The 16,673-nt window shown below is 42.1% G+C and overlaps 1 protein-coding gene across 6 annotated transcripts in view; it reads right to left on the bottom strand.

Moving 5' to 3' along the window:
• Nucleotides 1-16,673, bottom strand: part of EVL (Enah/Vasp-like) — a 142,777-nt gene that overhangs the window by 44,652 nt on the left and 81,452 nt on the right. The gene's annotated exons all lie outside the window — the stretch shown is intronic.

Genomic DNA, 16,673 nt, shown 5'->3' with positions numbered 1-16,673 from the left:
TTCAGAAGAAAAACTAGCATGCTATAATCATCTCACGTCCTACTCTCACTCTTCAATAGGAATAGATTTCATCTTATAAACATCTCAACAGACTGGGCTTCCACCAAACATGTAAATCAGAGGGGACTGCACAAAGTCAGTGCATTGTGCCAAGGCCATGCAAGTGAAGCAGACCTGTAAGAGTTAGACTAAACAGCAACTGAGATTCACACATAAAAAAAAAGAAAGCAATTTTATTTCTGGCTACAGTGCAACTACTCAGAATTAACATTAGCTAACTTCTTTTGGATGTAAAATTATTTTATTCCATTGTGGACCCTTCCAACCTTATCAACTCTCTGGTTCTGTCATTCTGTGACTCCCTCTTTCAATCCACCCAGTGAAAGGACTGGTATCTGCTTTAGCACCCATGTAGCTGTCTAATTATTAGCTATCATTACTATATTTAAAAAATAATAGTTTAAAGATATAAGCAGGGGAGGGCTATATGCAGTTATTTTTATTTTGAAAAAGTGGCACTGAAAAGCCCAGCCCAGCTGTCCAAGGCAGGACTTGGTAGCACTGAGAGCTTTGTAAGCTCCTTTATTCACGTGATTGTTTTACCTCCAGTGAGTACTTTGGCTGCTGGCAGCTCAAGTCACCCCTTCCAGAAGATGCAGCTGAGCCAGCTGGACTGGTATTTTATAAAAAGCTTCCCAAGGGGAACATGAAGGGACACACTGACTTAAGCAATGAGACACAGTGTCCAAATGAGATGCTGGGGAAAAGCTGTCACCTAAACACTGACCCAGTGAATCCCTGCGTGACCAGGGATGAAGAACACTCTGGGAAAAGAGTGGGATCTCACCTCAAACCTGTCACAAAACTTCACATCTCCTGAGGCTGGTTTGCATCTCTGCTCACACAGGAACAATCTATCCAAGCTCCTCTAGAACACAAATCCTGGGATCAGGCAGATCAGAGCCTGAGGCAGGAGATGGCTTTACGCACAGCCCATGTCACCCATCTGCCTGGCACCACAGTGTGAATCACACCTGTCTGCTATCAAAGATTTGCTAAGCAGAGCTTGAAATACCAATGTGACACATAAAACTTCTCAGTTTCAATGTTAAATACCACTTTGCAAGGGGTAGTACCTCTTGAAAGGTACATCACACACGGCATAGGGGTATGGCAAAGAGTGTGGGGCCCCACAGGAGCAGCCACACCAAAATCAGAACTTGGAGGCTGTTCTGAGCTCAGGTCAGATGTCCTTTGCAGCAATACTTACTTAGCTGGTGAGATGTGAAGGGTTTATTAACTCTCCACCTATTGTTAGCAAAGAGGTCTGGGGTCCAAGTGTGGAGATGTCTCTGCACAGCAGGGTGGGCTGCTGCTGTCACTCCCTCACCACTGACACCAGCTGGGCAGGTATTCACTTTTTACAATTTAGGCCAAATTAATACATGTTCACATCACAAACAGGCAGGAAGTCGTAATAACAATAATTAAATAATTATTAAATAATTTTAAAAAAATTGGAATAGAAGCCTTTTAAACCTAGGGGCAGCAGGGGCACCAAATATTCACACCTTCTGCAGTAACACAACATATTACTAAAACACTTTATTAGAGACAAGCACTATGTATTTAATAACTGGTTTGCTTTTTTCACCATATTCTAACACATGAATACAAAGGCACCTGCTGAACAGCTTTTGTCAAAACTTGTTTACTTTTGGAGGTCCCTTTAAAGAGATTTTAAAAATGAATCATCTTTTGCAATCTTGGCAAGAACAATTCTGTAGCAGTTTTTTTATATATATGTAATTCCAGATATATATGTAATTCCAGATATATGCTAGGCTACACTGGAAGAGAGTAATTATGATAAGGTTTCTTCTCTGTGTGTTTGGGCTTACCAGCTCAGTGTTACTTTTTCTCAGTATCTGGTGAAGGCTCCCTTGCTACATCCCTCTCCCAAATACTTGTGGTAGAAGCACACCTCCTCCCAAGATCAAATATATAGAGCAAGTGTAGGACACCAGGCAAGAGAAATTCTGTGGAAGAATTGAGCCATGGAATACCTTTAAGACAGTTGTTCTATTTTTAATCAATCATCTTAACTGAGATGAAAAATTGTGAAAGCAGCCATGAATAACACCTCAAGGAAATTTGGGGGAACAGATTCACAATATTATGAGAAAGTGATACACTGACACTTTAAATAGAGATGTTGTGAAGTAGCAGGGTCACAGCAGTCTCTTACTATCATCAGTCAGAACCAAAACAGCCCTGACCATGTTCATAAATCCTACAGTAACTCCCATTTGGGGATATGGGAGCATTTCATCTTCTTTTCTAACTAGCATGTTTTACTGGCGAGAGCTAACCTCTCGCTGAAATACCATGAAACACATTTCATACCATCAGCACATCCCATTACCCTCTGGCTGAACATTATTTTCACATTTTAATAATTCTTCTCAATGTGAAGTCCATCAGCTGAAAATCCACTTCCTTCACAGAAATTTTCTTTCCTTACTGAAATATTGCATGAAATAGCTTTTCCTTCAAAACGCTTCCTCAGAAAATCCTGCAGAAGAGGAGGCTGAACTGGGCACAGAGCAGGAGAGGGTCTCAGTCCTACAAAGCAGGACTGGCACTTAGCACTCAGTGCTCTCAGCACTGGAATAGGTTGCCTGGAGGAGCTGTGGATGCCCCATCATGGGAAGAGTACAAGGTCAGGCTGAATGGAAAGGTCATAGAATCACAGAACCATTTAGGTTGGAAAAGACCCCGTTGTGGCTTCAGCTGGGATCATCATCTTCCCAGTAGCTGGTGCAGAGCTGTGTTTTAGGTTCAGCATGAGGATAATGTGGATAACACAGATGTTTTGGCTGCTGCTGAGCAGTGCTTACCCTGAGTCAAGGACTTCCAGTTTCCTGTGCCCTGCCAGTGAGGAGATGCACAAGGAGCCAGGAGAGAGCTCAGCCAGGCCAGCTGATCCAAACTGGCCAAAGAGATATTCCACAGCATAGAGAGCTGTGATGAGTACATAAACTGGGAGGGGCTGATCACTGCTGGGGGATAATTTCCCAAAGTCCCTTCATACCCAAGCTGTGATTCTATGAATAAAATTAGTGTATGTTTTTATACTGTGTTGGTGTTCTGCAGATTTTTAGGAAGAAATACACCAACATTTTTTGCACTCCTGGTGTGGATGACCACTTTGCAGAAGGCTGGTGTGCTGGTTCCAGCTGCAATAGAGTTAATTTTCTTCATGGTAGTTAGCATGGGGCTATATTTCAGATTTGTGCTGGAAGTTATGTTGATAATAGAGCAGTGTTTTAGCTGTTGCTGAGCAATGCTCACACAAAGCCTCTCACCCCACCAGTGAGCAGGCTGGGAGGGGACACAGCTGGGACAGCTGGCCCAAGGGGTGTTCCACACCGTGGGCTGTCACACTCACCAACAAAACCAGGGGGAAGGTTGGCCAGGGGCTGCTGCTGGAGGACTGGCCTGGCACCACCCCATTGGTGAGCAACTGTTTTCACTTGTATCACTCTTTCTTGTCTTTTATTTCTCTCTCTGTGTCATCTTCCCCTCCATTACCTGTATTTTTTTTTTGAGAGACGGCTCTGATCGTGACTGCAGTGATGGGGTGTGGCACGGGGAGATGGGAGATGAAGCACCATTCCCTGAGGGGACCAGTAACATTAAAGCATAGGCAGCTCTGCTTTGTCTTCCCAATTGTAAACTTTATTCCATATGGAGTCAGAATGACCTTTAATTTCTCTGAAATAAAAATCTGTGCAAATATGGTGAGTAATTTGCATATACAATGTGATATCTATTTTTATATCTATTCCAAATACGAAAGGATATTAATGTATTGGAGTTGGCACTTCCATCTGATAATACAAAATTTCACTGCAATTCAGCATAGAAATCCATCACAAAATCTCATAACTCTCAAAACTGCTATCTGTATTTAATTCACACAGGGCATGGCATAAAACCTTAATCTGACATGCAAATGAACATAAATCCCTGCATAATACTCTCTCTACACAATCATCACTGTAAATGTGCCCTCATCTTTAGTATCCCAAAATAAAGATCTATTCTGACAAGACAAAGCCCTGCTGATAACTTCTGAAAGTCAGTTAATGAAAGATTTTAATGAAAGTCAGGGTAATGAAAGAAGCTTCTTTCCCTCTGCAAGGCATTTCAAGCCCACAAGGTGCAGCTGTTAGCCCTCTTCTAGAGATGGTTTCATACCAAGGATTCCTGGTTATCAGACTGGCCATAGTCCTCTGATTTTGGGGATTTAATTCTTATCCCATGTCCTGTGTGCCCTGTACATGGAGCCCTATAAAAACAGACCATGTGATTGGTTCCCAAAGCATCTCCTTTCAGAACTGTATCTCCTGTGAAAATATACCATCCCAAACCAGCTGGTTTTGGCTGGGGGAGGAGTTAGTTCTTGTTGTTGTTGGTTTGGTTTAGTTTTTGTTTGATTGCTTCATTTGTTTTTTTGGGTTTGTTTTGTTTTTGTTTTTTTTGGGGGGGGGGAGGGAGGGAGGTGTTGTTTTTGTTGTTTTTATTTTATTTTGGGGGTTTTTTTGTGCTGTGTATGAAGAAGCCAGCACAGACACTACGCTTCACCCTATAAGCAGGTCAAATTTTGGGTTTGCTCTTTTTTAAATATAAGTCATTGATAACACAATCAGAACACTTAAGTAAAAGCTCTGGAAGACCATCCAGTACTGACAGGGAGAAGATTAATTTAAATTTGCTCCAGCCAACCATCCCTGTCGATAAACCCACGGCAGAGGACAAACCCTGAACAACTGGGGCCATGGAGGAAGGAATCCTAGAGACTACCAGAGTTCATCCCTGAATGCTCTCATATTAACAGGAACTTGCATGAGGGGAAAACATGCTTCAGCTGAAAAAATGAATGAAACTAAGATTTAACACTAACTTCTGTAGGCACTGAGCTCAGTGAGAAGACTGAAATGTGGTGATGAAAGCCCAGTGAAAACATTTCTAAATCTCCAAGCAATTATTAAACTGGAAGAATTAAAACCACCTAATTTTAAAGCACATATGTATGGAAGACATCATCACTTTCTTAGTGTTGCAGATCAATTAAAATGAAACCCAAAAATCAGCTGATTACAACAGATACTTTCAGAATCATGTGATATGACAAAAACCCCAAATATCCTACCGTATCCATTTCTCATGTAATATGAGAAAATACCAGTTTAATTTATGTAGTGTGAAAGCTGACAATATGTTCTGCAGTTTTGTTTAAATAGCTAATGTTCTCACATTAGCTGTAAATTAATTTTGACACTAAAAATAAATGTAATAAAAATAATGTGAAATCAAATAATTCAAGATGCTGCTGACCAGAACTCATTGGTGCCCTAATGTTCCTAGTGCAGCCATGAAAAATGAATTTTTGGCAGAATTTGGGGTTTAATTAAAAAATTTATAGTAAAACAATGTTTGAACTTGCAGAGAATTGCATGGAGGTTTGATTCTCATTAAAAGATATTCCTTTTTTTTAAAATATCACAATGTTTCCTCTCATCTTTAAAAATAAAAGCTGTCTTTTTACGGTTTTGTGCTTTGCCATGACTTTGAGCTTCAAAATGGAAACACAAGAGAATCTTTAGCTTGAGTTTCTCTTTATTTTGAATCAGAAAGATGGGGTTTTGTCATTGCCTTCATGATAATCAATTCCGGTAATTTACATGATGTGCATTTGAAAACAAAAAGTGAAGCAAAATGTAATATCAGAATGAAAGATACACACTTCATCTTCTCAGGCAGGTTGAAAGTTCCATTTTGATTTTGGTGAAATAAAAACCACAACCAAATGCAAGCCATTTCTAGGGGAAAAACAACTTGGTTTCCATTTAAAGAACCTTGAAAACCCTTGGTGTGGACCTCTCGGTGAGTTCCGCAGGCTTGAGGCACTTTGAGAGCGCTCCAGAGGAAAAGCCCAGTTTGTGTGTCTGATCTGTAATTTAACTTCAGAAGCTGCAGAGACACCACAGGGAGTGTAAGCCATGGCAGAGAAGTGTGTGAGCAAACCTGCCTGCAGAGCAGAGCTGGTGCAGCTCCTGCTCCCTCAGCCCCCAACACACTGACCTTTACAGCATGACCAAGGACACAGCTCTACACACTGACGTCTTTGCAGTCCTTTCTCACTGTACCACTGCAAAAATAGTTTCCCTGTGTGTTACAGCTTGCTGACCAAAGCTCCTGCCCCCAGCTCAGCAGCTCAGCTTGGTGGCTCTCTGCCTCTACAGTGTTCTGCACCATTTGCAGCGTCAGGGAAAACATTGTTTAAAAATACAGCGGTGCTGAAAGATCTGACTGCAATATAATGCGATGTAAGACAAGAAATATATACAGCATGACCCTTGTTGGGCAATTTCTGGACACACCAGTAAACTCTGATAAGCAAAAGGAGGTGATTTGGAGGTGCACTCACAGGCTGATGAGATAATGTAAAGCCACCCGGGGCAATCTTGTCTGTAAGAAAATCATTGCAATAAAATTTTAAAAAATATGCAGTTTCTCTGTGCTCATAGGAATGTTACAGCACAGACCAAAAAAAGGAATCAGATGCCAGCTCATCCAAAGAGCCAAATATCTATTTTCAAGCTTCAGCTCTTAAGTTGAAATATCATATTTAGAGTAATCAGAAAGGTCAGAGACATGAGAAATAAAATAATCAGCAGGAAGCATAAGGCACCCTTCCCTTTGGATCCTCACCTTTGTTACACTTTTCAAATCCCTCTTCCTTCCACAAACTAGGGATAATATTACTCATTTATCTGAGTCAGGAGTTTTCCTGCTGACTCTGCCAGAACCAAGCTTTCTCTTGGTGCCTTCTGCCTCCACTGCAGATCCAGAAACTTGTCCACACACTTGGGCTATGCATCTCCAGAGCCTCTCCCCTCCCTGATTGAGGGTGCCCCCCCTGCTGCACTCTGCATGGTAACTCCTGCCAGCTTCTGCATTGGATGTGCCACCCTCGTTAGTCATCACCAGCACTTAGTGCTTTGGCAGGCTCCAGAGGACACAGAAAGGCTCTTTTTTCTGCCCAAGTTTCGTTAGCCCTCCTGTTTTGCTGATTCAAAGTGTTTCCTTTTGCATTCAGCAAGGACCCTGTAAGATCTGCTGGCAAAGCATCTTGAGAAGTGAAATTGCAATGTATGCATTCGCACATGATGCAGGGGAACCTGGGCACCCCGACCCAAAGGTGCAGAGTCATTTCTACTGCGGATGCCAATGGTAAGCCAAAAAAAAAAAAAGAAAAAGCAAATACTCCATAATCTAAAGTGCCTTAGAAGGGATATCCATTAAATTTCAGGACAATCCATATTCAAATGGATTTATGACAACATCCAACCTTCTGGACGTCCTCATGCTCCTGTCTGCAAAGCACCAGACGGGCACACGTGTAGCTGCAGTGGTGCTCCTCGGTCTGCCATGCTGCAGGAAATGCACCATTTCTTGACAAGAACCAGCAATGCACATTTAGCAAGTTTAAGCGGTCAAAAGAGGTGATAACCTCAATGGCTTTGACCCCAAGTTTATTTTTAAAGGTGTGAAAAAAGCCAAGATACTCTTCAGTTCACCTCTCCCACCGTGCTGTACGGCAAGCTAATGTTCACACAGCTTCCTAACCACCAGAGGGAGTCCCTGGAAACCAGCACCAGAGAAAGCGGAATTAAAATTGGTGTTTTCTACAGAGATCTCCAGAATACCAATCAAGACCAACAGATAAAGCAATCCATGCAAATCTGCTTGACGGTGATCGCTTGGCAGGGTTTGGCTTGTTTGTCAGCAAGGTGGAGCAGAATTCCAAAGGCACCACCAGGACCTGAACCACGCTGTGTCCTCAGCTGAGCACGTCCAAAGGCCGCACGCTTGGAGAACTAAAACCACCTCTTAGGGTATTCCTGAACTGAACTGCAGCATGGCCCCATGCTGCTCCATTCTACCACACAATTTTTGCTCCTTGCTGCATGTCAGGGATTGTGCAGCTTGTTGGACCAGCAGCACAGGACTAGGGGCACGCACCTGCAGGTGAGCCCTCCTTGCCCCACAGAGAGGAAAATGCGCAGTTATTGTAAACTGGATGCCCGGCATTTAAATGGCTGTAGTTCAGTTAAATTAATTCCATTTCCACCTGTATTGCTTCATTAGAATTAACTGAAGAAATCACGAGTCATCATCACAAAGGCCTGAGGTTCTGCTTGCAGGAGGTGACACAAGCTAGGGCTTTCGAGCCCCTGACTTGGTGAAAAATAAGGTGCTGGATGACCATGGAGAGTCACCTCAGAAGGCCATTAATAGACTTTGTGTGAGCTCCCCAGGGATTACCAGCCAGCAGGAGAAGTGCTCTGCATGCTTTGCTGGCAGCAGCATATGGCGATTCACTCAGTGGCTGGAATTAAGCAGACTTTCCCCTCAGCTGAGCCTGCTGCTGCTGGAGAGGGTTCCAGAGCTCTGCCCTACCTCCCCAGCTGCACCACTGGCTGTCCCTGTCCCCAGTCCTAAATGCTGTGCTTGGACCAGGAACACCTTTCTAGTGAGTGCTGTTTGCACACTGAACCATGGCACATAATGACACCATAGTTTAAAGGAAAAAATTCAAAATACTACCAGTTTTATCAGTGAAAAATCCTATTAGCCCAGCAAAGTATTCCTGACTTCAATCTATACATGTGTGAATGTCTTCCTAAATTCACTTCTGGTATAAAATAAAAAAATTTGCATGTAAAAAGCCCATCTGTTTGCAGAGCTCAGGCAGGCAGAGGAGTGATAACCTGACGTGCACTGCTCTTGTGAACACATACATGGACACGCATAACACACAGGGATTCCTGGGAGTTCTTATTAACTGTCCCAAGGAAATCCATAGAGCATCACTAAAATACACTTTATACACATCAGTTTCCAGGCCCCTAATTTATTATTGTTAAACTACAGGTTTAATTATCATTGTAGTTACTAATTAATTACACCATAATTAGAAATCCTTCATACAATAATTAGAAAGTTTAGAAGAAGATTATAGTAAAATGGTCAGGGATCAAAGAAGGGTTCTTAGCATCAATCCTTTACAGTCAGTGATGAGAAGGAGAGGGAAAATGGGATGAATTTTGCTTTTAGGGACACCTAATACATAACTGACTGTACCAAGAGCACCTGTTACTGTTTCTTGACCACACAGACATCACAGCTCAGGTATGAAACGTGGTGCTACAGAGCCTTCTAGGTCTACTCCCATTAACAGGAAGATCATGGTCACACAATTACTAATTGCTAGGGGAGTAGATGAGTTACTGTGCAGAGACAAGCTGTTATAGAGTCTGGCTCTTAGATGAGAATACAGAAAGCCTTTTAAATAGAAAGAAGCAACCAAGGCCAAGCTGGATGGGGCTTTGAGCAACTTCATCTACTTCAAATTACCCCTGCCTAAAGCAGGGGATTGTAACTAGGTAATCTTTAAGGTCTCTTCCAACCCAAACCATTCTATAAATGGTCTCCAAATGAACACTGGCCAAAATCTGGCCTATACTGCTTGCACATCAATTACTGGACTTGTTAAATTTTGATAACTGATTTTTTTCCTAAGCTAATATATTCTTCTGCCACTGACTATACTCTAGTGAAAAAGCCACAGTGAATCTTCTATCACTGTGCTCTGGAAACTTCTGCAGTTTGCAGCACACTCAGAAAAACAGGTTTGAAGGCAATGGTGCAAGGGAATCTTGCTAGCATAAGTCAACGTGTGCAAGTATCTCTTAAATCTCTCAATATTTTTTTTTCCCACACACAGTTTCCTTCCTGAAGTGGTTTTGATTTAGTGCAGAAGAGTTCAGCATAGCAAAGAGCATCAGCAAGAGGCTCAAGGGCCTTTTGGTTTCTAATGCTCTTCCAAGAACAGAGGCACCTTTTGTTGTTGCAGACGCTGGACAGCGGCTCTGGCGCTGCTGCTCTGAGCAGGGATACAACGGAGTCCTGCAGGAAAGAGGCTGAGATGCACACAGGCAACATGTCATGGGTTTTTATTTGCATAATGCTGTGAGAGCACTTCGGTGCCCTGGAAAACTTTCTGCTGTGGATCCCTACCAGCTGGGGGACTGAAAAACTGAATTGAAAAAATACCGACTTCTATAGTGGAGAATAATTAAATAACGGTTTGACAGTTCCTGACAGATGCATAATAGCAATGATATTTACAGTTCTAGCACTGAAAGGAGTCTGTAGGCCCAGTTTATCTATTCACAAATGAATCAATTCACCTCCTGTGCTCCAGTCAGCTGGAGCCAAGCCAATACAGAAGACTAACCAGTTTTACTCACTGCTTCTCCTGGCTGGGCCAGCTTCTTCCAGTTTTGGTTTTAAACATGTATCTCTTAATGTGAAGTGTGCCCAGGTTCCTAGAAGTTGGTTAGAGCCTAATGCTAATAATGCCAGGGTTGTGGGCTTGATCCCTGTATGAGCCATTCACTTCAGAGCAAGACTCAATGATCCTTGTGAGTCCTTTCCAACTCAGAATATTCTCTGGCTCTGTGAAATGTCTTATGTTCAATTAGGAAGCCCAAGTTACCCTGGGTTAGCCCTGAGAAGAGGGCACCTGAGCAGTTTGGCAGGCAGGGGAAGCCTGCAAGCAAGTGCCTATTATTCCAGAAGTTTGGTTATTTTGGAAAGATGGGCAGAGGGCTTGTGTGAGGACTGTCATCCCCCTCAGCACAGGAAAAAGTTTTGGGAATTAAACACAATGAGTGGTGCTGTGGCTGAGCTGGTATTTTACAGCTGGGGTCACAAGGGACTCTTGTCCTCCCGGGGCTGGGCAGAGACCTGTTGAACACTCAGGGGGGCACTGCCTGGGGCGTGCCTTTCACTGGCTGCTTCACAAAAATAAATTCCCCCTTTGTTTGCTGGGTAACAGCTCATCCCTGTACAACTGGCAAAGGAAGGAATTTATTTCTGTAGTAAGCAATATACTAAAAGATTCTGTATGTCACGTGGACTTTTCTGGAACAGCTTCAGTGATAAAGTAATGCAGCAGATGAAAGGAAAAAGCACATCATCTCATTTGAATTTTGCCTCCCTCTTCATTGACTTACAAAGCACAGCAATTTAGATCAGAAACCCCCCTTTCTGCAGAACATTTCTGAGTGACTAAAGTTGATACTGAAACTGGTGTAGGCATCAGTCTGGAAACATTGTGAAACTTATTTCTCTAAACCTTTCTCTGGTGTTTTTGAAAGATGTCGGTCAGAAAATATTTATTCCCCTGAGAAAACTTTTGGTTTTTAAAGAAACAAAATGGGGTTTTTTTTGTATTTTTCACATGCACTTAATTAACCATTGCCTGCAGGCTGCTATTTTGGCTAGCTCTAGGTGTTTGACCACATGGATCACACTTACAGTAGTGAGTCCAAAAGTTTGTTGCTTACAAGTTCTCTTTGCCTAAACTACAAATAGGAACAATGTCTGGAATGACTTTGTTCAAAGGCCTGCAGCACAATGCATGCTTATGGTTCTGCAATGCCTATGCCATCTGAAGTTACACACATCCTTAAATGTTATTAGCACTCTTAAAAGTAACATGTGCACTGAATACACCATTTTAGGGCTTTATAATCTGCACCAACACACCTGATAGTGTGGGAAATGGGTCCACAGTGCAGCATGCAAAGCACCTTGCATGGAGCACAGATCTCTTTACCCCAGCAGAGTTTTGGAACCAGCTGGCTGCAAGTGGGCATTGTGTTCTGTGGTGGGTCCCTTCCATTATTGATGAGATATTTCATGTATGTAATGAAGATGAAGTATTTGGTCTTCCCACACTGTGTCCTCTGTGATGCTGCAAAGTCTTGGGGCAATAATATCAAATAAAACAGGCACTGCTTTGTCAAAGATGAATTCAGATGACTAAATTTCCCAGAAGTTACACTTTACTGCCACTGAAAAACTGAGGGATGCAGGACTAGTTGGCAAAATGTTTATGAAAAAAATACGTGAATATAACAATAGAAAAAATATAAAAAATCCTGTGTACACTTTATTCTGAAATCCAGTGCACCATAATCTTCACACACATCCTTCACTGACAGAATCCTTGCAAATACTTAGGGCATCTAACTAGGAGAGAGAATTTACGGTACATTGTGCTAGTTTATCTGCTATTTGATGAATCAAAGCTTTATTCTTTTATTTCTCCAAAGTGTTTTTCAAGGAACTTATTTCTAGCAATACAGGCATGTTGTCACTTCTGAAAATGGGTAAGACCAGAATGACTGAAGGAAAGGAAAAAGATCTCAAACTCCTAAGAATTTAATAAAATCCAGATTATGGGAAAGGAGAAATGCATGTCAAATAATCCACAATGGTAGAAAAGGACGCAGACCTTCTAACCAGAGGAAGAGGAGTGAGGAGCAATCCTTCTGACCATCAACATGCCCTCCCTGCAGAAGAAAGGCTGGGTCTGTGAAGATGAAGGCACAGGGCTGAACTCTGCACCCTCCATGACCTATGTCTGTATTGTGTGGTCTGTAAGACACTCAGAACAAGAAAATGGCTTCCTTACAAGGAATAAATAAAGAAATAAATCGCTATTAATTTCCTTCAAACCTCTCTCCTATTTCAAGCTTTCCTCCAACTTCTCCCCTCTTAGATAAGGCAGCTGACCTCTAACTATGATTAACTCTGCAATGAGCCCTCTGCATAAGGCTTTTCTGCATGTGGTGTTTACATTTAGAAATGGAATTTTCATACACTGTAAGTCAACAATAACTATCTAAGTCCCCAGGGCACAGATATCAAAAGAAAAGCAAAAGTTCACAGTATGTTATATTCACTCTGCCACAGGCAGCATTTACCAGCAGCACAAATCAGAGTCTTAATTCTTCTCCAGGAGGTACCAAGTCTTTAAGCCATGGAAGCCCAGGATACCCTCAGAGCTGGTCACGCCAAGCCACAAAGCTGAACCACTGTCCCCTTATGCAACATGGGAGCATGCAGGTGCTGCCAGCAACCAGCTGGGACTCAGTATCCGAGGAGAGCAAATAAGGAAAGAAAACAATGAAGAGTCCCTTTGAAAACTGGGGAACAAGAAAGGAGGGAAAACAGTCTCATTCTCTTTCTCCCAGAAGTGTAACCACTCACTGGGAGAAGCACTGAGTGTACAGGCTCCATTAAGCCCTGCAGAAAGTTACCTTCATTACAGGCACCACTGGATTTCCTACAAAATTATGGCAGGGAAGAACTTGCCCGTTTTAGCTCACTAATGTTCTTACATTATGTCCTGCTCCAATAACCATGCTGCCTGCCACCAGTCATTGCATTTGGTAAATCTAAGAGGATGTAAGCCCTGAAAAACATGAAACATCAAACAGCCTGTGGGCAGGATCCATGCAAAATTCTTCCCCAGTCCCCCAGGGCAGGAAGGGGTGATGCCCTGCCCCCACTGAAACCTGGCTGCAGATGACAAAGTAAGTTGGTGACACACTACCTTGTACCAGGTAACTTATGCCAGTGAAAGGTCTGACTTCTCAAAGTGGACACCCATGAAAGAAAAGCAATTAAATGGGAAGTTGTTTGTCATATTAATGGTCTTACTAAATGACACCATTAAACCACTGTAAGCAAGAGATTGGTAATGAACAAGTCAGTGTTATCATTTGCTCTCATTTTTCAGGCTGGCTCAGGACCAATATTTCTCCTTTTGTTTGTAAGGGAGAACAGATTAAAGAGATGTATAAGGAAATCAAAGTAATTAGGCACATAAACAAGCTGGCAGGTAAACAATTGTGATTCAGTGAGGCAACTGTCAACCTCTAAAGGAAGGATGGTACATATTTGTAATATTATTTCGGTTTTGGTCCCATTTTATCTGGTTTTGGATTACTCCTAATCTAACCATTAGCATCCTTACAAAGCACAAGAATGAGCCAGGTCTGTGTTCACCTCTTTCAAGGCTTGCTTTAGCCTGCCCTGGGGACGTGCACTGGGAGAGGCTCCTGCAGAACATGGACACCTGTACGGTGGCCAGCTGCCCCCATGGGTAAGAGCGAGTACATCCACTGCAGAAACACAACCAGACAGAGAGTTTAGGCTAAACTCTGGGATGTCACACTCCTGGGAAGACATCTGTCTGTTGCTCTATTGGGAACGGCGAGAAGAACGACACAGACTCTCTTGAGACTCGAACAGGAGAATTTCTCCCTCTGGTTTATTACTTCAGATCTTCTTTTATAGACCGATACGTGAAAGTACAGAAAGGTAAAACTCTTATTGGTCAGTGAACTAACACATCACCATCATTGGTCAGTGGTGTACATCACCCCTTGACCTTCTCTTGCAACAAAACAAGAAACTGACAAACAGCACCTGCAAGGCTGTCTTCTATCTCTGAGGATTGTTTGAATTCCTCCTTAGGATTTCCCAGGCCACTTTCTCAGGTGAGACTGAGAAAGTTATGCAGCCTGCTTTTCCACAGGCACTGTGCTCCCTGCTTCACAGTTAGCATCCATATCTGTCCCAGCACCGATCTTGACACATAACCCAGGTAAACACAGTCTGGCTGTAGGATCTGATTCAGTCCATTTAACCCTTGGCATTTAACAAAGCACTCGGTTTAGTTTTCACTCACCCCATGCAGTCAGAACAGAGATCAGTGCTTGTGGCTGGTCCTGGCCATTGTAGTTTCTCTCGTGAAGAAGAGGGACAGTACAGTAATTCCCATCGCTAGCTCATAACTGTGTTCATTTGAAGTGACCCAGTCATCTGAAAGTCAGCACTACCTAAAAATTATTTCCAACTCCCCAAAACATAGACCGCTACCATTTTTTCCAACTAATTCAGCTTAATGCACCATTCAAAACCCCACACCGTTACTTTATGCCAAGACTAGTTATGTTCCCAAATGTAACAGTACCCTGACTCCACGTCTGCTGAAGATATGATGCAGTCTCACATCTTCTGCTGTAGTCTACCATGATTAATTTTAGTTTATGGAAGTGGGTGGTAGAACGAAGGGAGAAGCAGCCATGGAAGCCAGAATCTATTCAACTATGGGAGGATCAGCAGTACTCAAATGTAATAATGTCTCAGTGGCTACATAGGAAAAAACGAAACATTAGAAATAGCACGTGCCAAGTAGTGCTCACAGCACATTCCAAGCTGCAGAGGAGCAGATAGGGTTTGCTGCCCTGTGAATGTGGCAGAGGGAGCCTCTGTTTCACCCTGGTTTTGGTTTATCTTTTTATGAGTGTATGAGCAGTTCTGGGCATATAAATGAACCCCTTAAAACTGCCATCCATCTGCATAAGCACATGGGCAACTTTAATACACGGATGCATAGATATAATAAATACATTTTTTCCTAATGATTTTTCCATATGAAAAAAGCAGACCCTAATGCAGCATGCAGGCAGTGGCAGTGCATGAAAAGATATATGGATATGTGTGCTTGTGTGAATTCCTATTCACATTAATCCATGCCCACAAAAGCTTAAGGGCTATAGAAGCCTGGAAGAGCAAATATGAAAAAACATTTTATACCTTATATCCATTATGTACTTTTGCTGTCAGTTTGCATGCTGAGATCACTGCAGTAACAGGAAAACTTATGATGATATAAAAAGCTTCATTCTAATCCATTATCAATGCATAGCTAATATTAAGGAGAAATACCTCGGCAAATGAATTTCATAATTAAAAAAAAAGAAAAATTAGTATTTTTGGAATTTGTTTCATAGAATTAGAGGGTTAAAAAAACAAAAAAAAAGCTGAAATTTCCTTTAATCAAAATTTCAGTTTTTGACAAGCTCAGCTGTAAAGAATGGGACAACTGGCAACTTTTGAAACTCCTAACACTTTATGTATGAGACAAAAAGGGTTGCTGAAGACTGGAAGTTTACCAGAATATTCTTTTTTGTCCCGAGAAGGAAGTTTTGTATCTGTGACCCAATTCATGTCTTGAATATGACAACTACAAACTCTAAATACAAGCTCTTCAGCATGGACTGGATTTTAAGCCTGTAAAGCATCAAAAGCACACTTTTAGTGCTAAGGAAATGAATTTAAAAATACCACAAAAAAAGGCAAAATGCAAATTATTGCTGGCTGTATATGCATGATGTATATGTATAAGCTTCTCAGAAATTTAATAGGCTTTACAAGTGCTCAAAAATACTTTCTTAAAAATACCTGTTGTTCATTGCTAGGTGTAGCTAAGATAATTTAAGGCAGCTTCTTGTATTTTAGCCTATGAGCAAATAAATTCTTATACTGAGACTTGTGTTTCAACAGGGCACCTCCCTGAAGCAAACTCAAAATCCTGCAAAAACCTCACTCCCTTTGATGGGAAGAGGCAGATGGGGAAAAAGAAACAACCCAAATGTAAGGGCTTTTGAAAGAAAGGCAGACTCATCATAGACATTAAACCAATCACTAAACCCAGACCATAGTCAAAGCATCCTAATTTGGAGGTCTAAAAGGGCTGGGCACATCTGAGCAGCCAAAGAGCTCTGTACTCTTCAGACTTCCATGAGTTTGGGACTGGTGAATTTTGGCCAGATCTCCTCATGAAGTGGCCTGCTGTGTTGCTGTGGCAAATACAGCTGAAAATGCTCAAGATG

The sequence above is a fragment of the Pseudopodoces humilis genome, chromosome 7, assembly GCF_049639895.1.
Source record: "Pseudopodoces humilis isolate 2021_Gansu_Grassland_sample_001 chromosome 7, ASM4963989v1, whole genome shotgun sequence".
Lineage (NCBI taxonomy): Eukaryota > Metazoa > Chordata > Aves > Passeriformes > Paridae > Pseudopodoces > Pseudopodoces humilis.
Note: the sequence above shows the minus strand (reverse complement) of the source record. Positions and strands in the feature narration are given on the sequence as shown.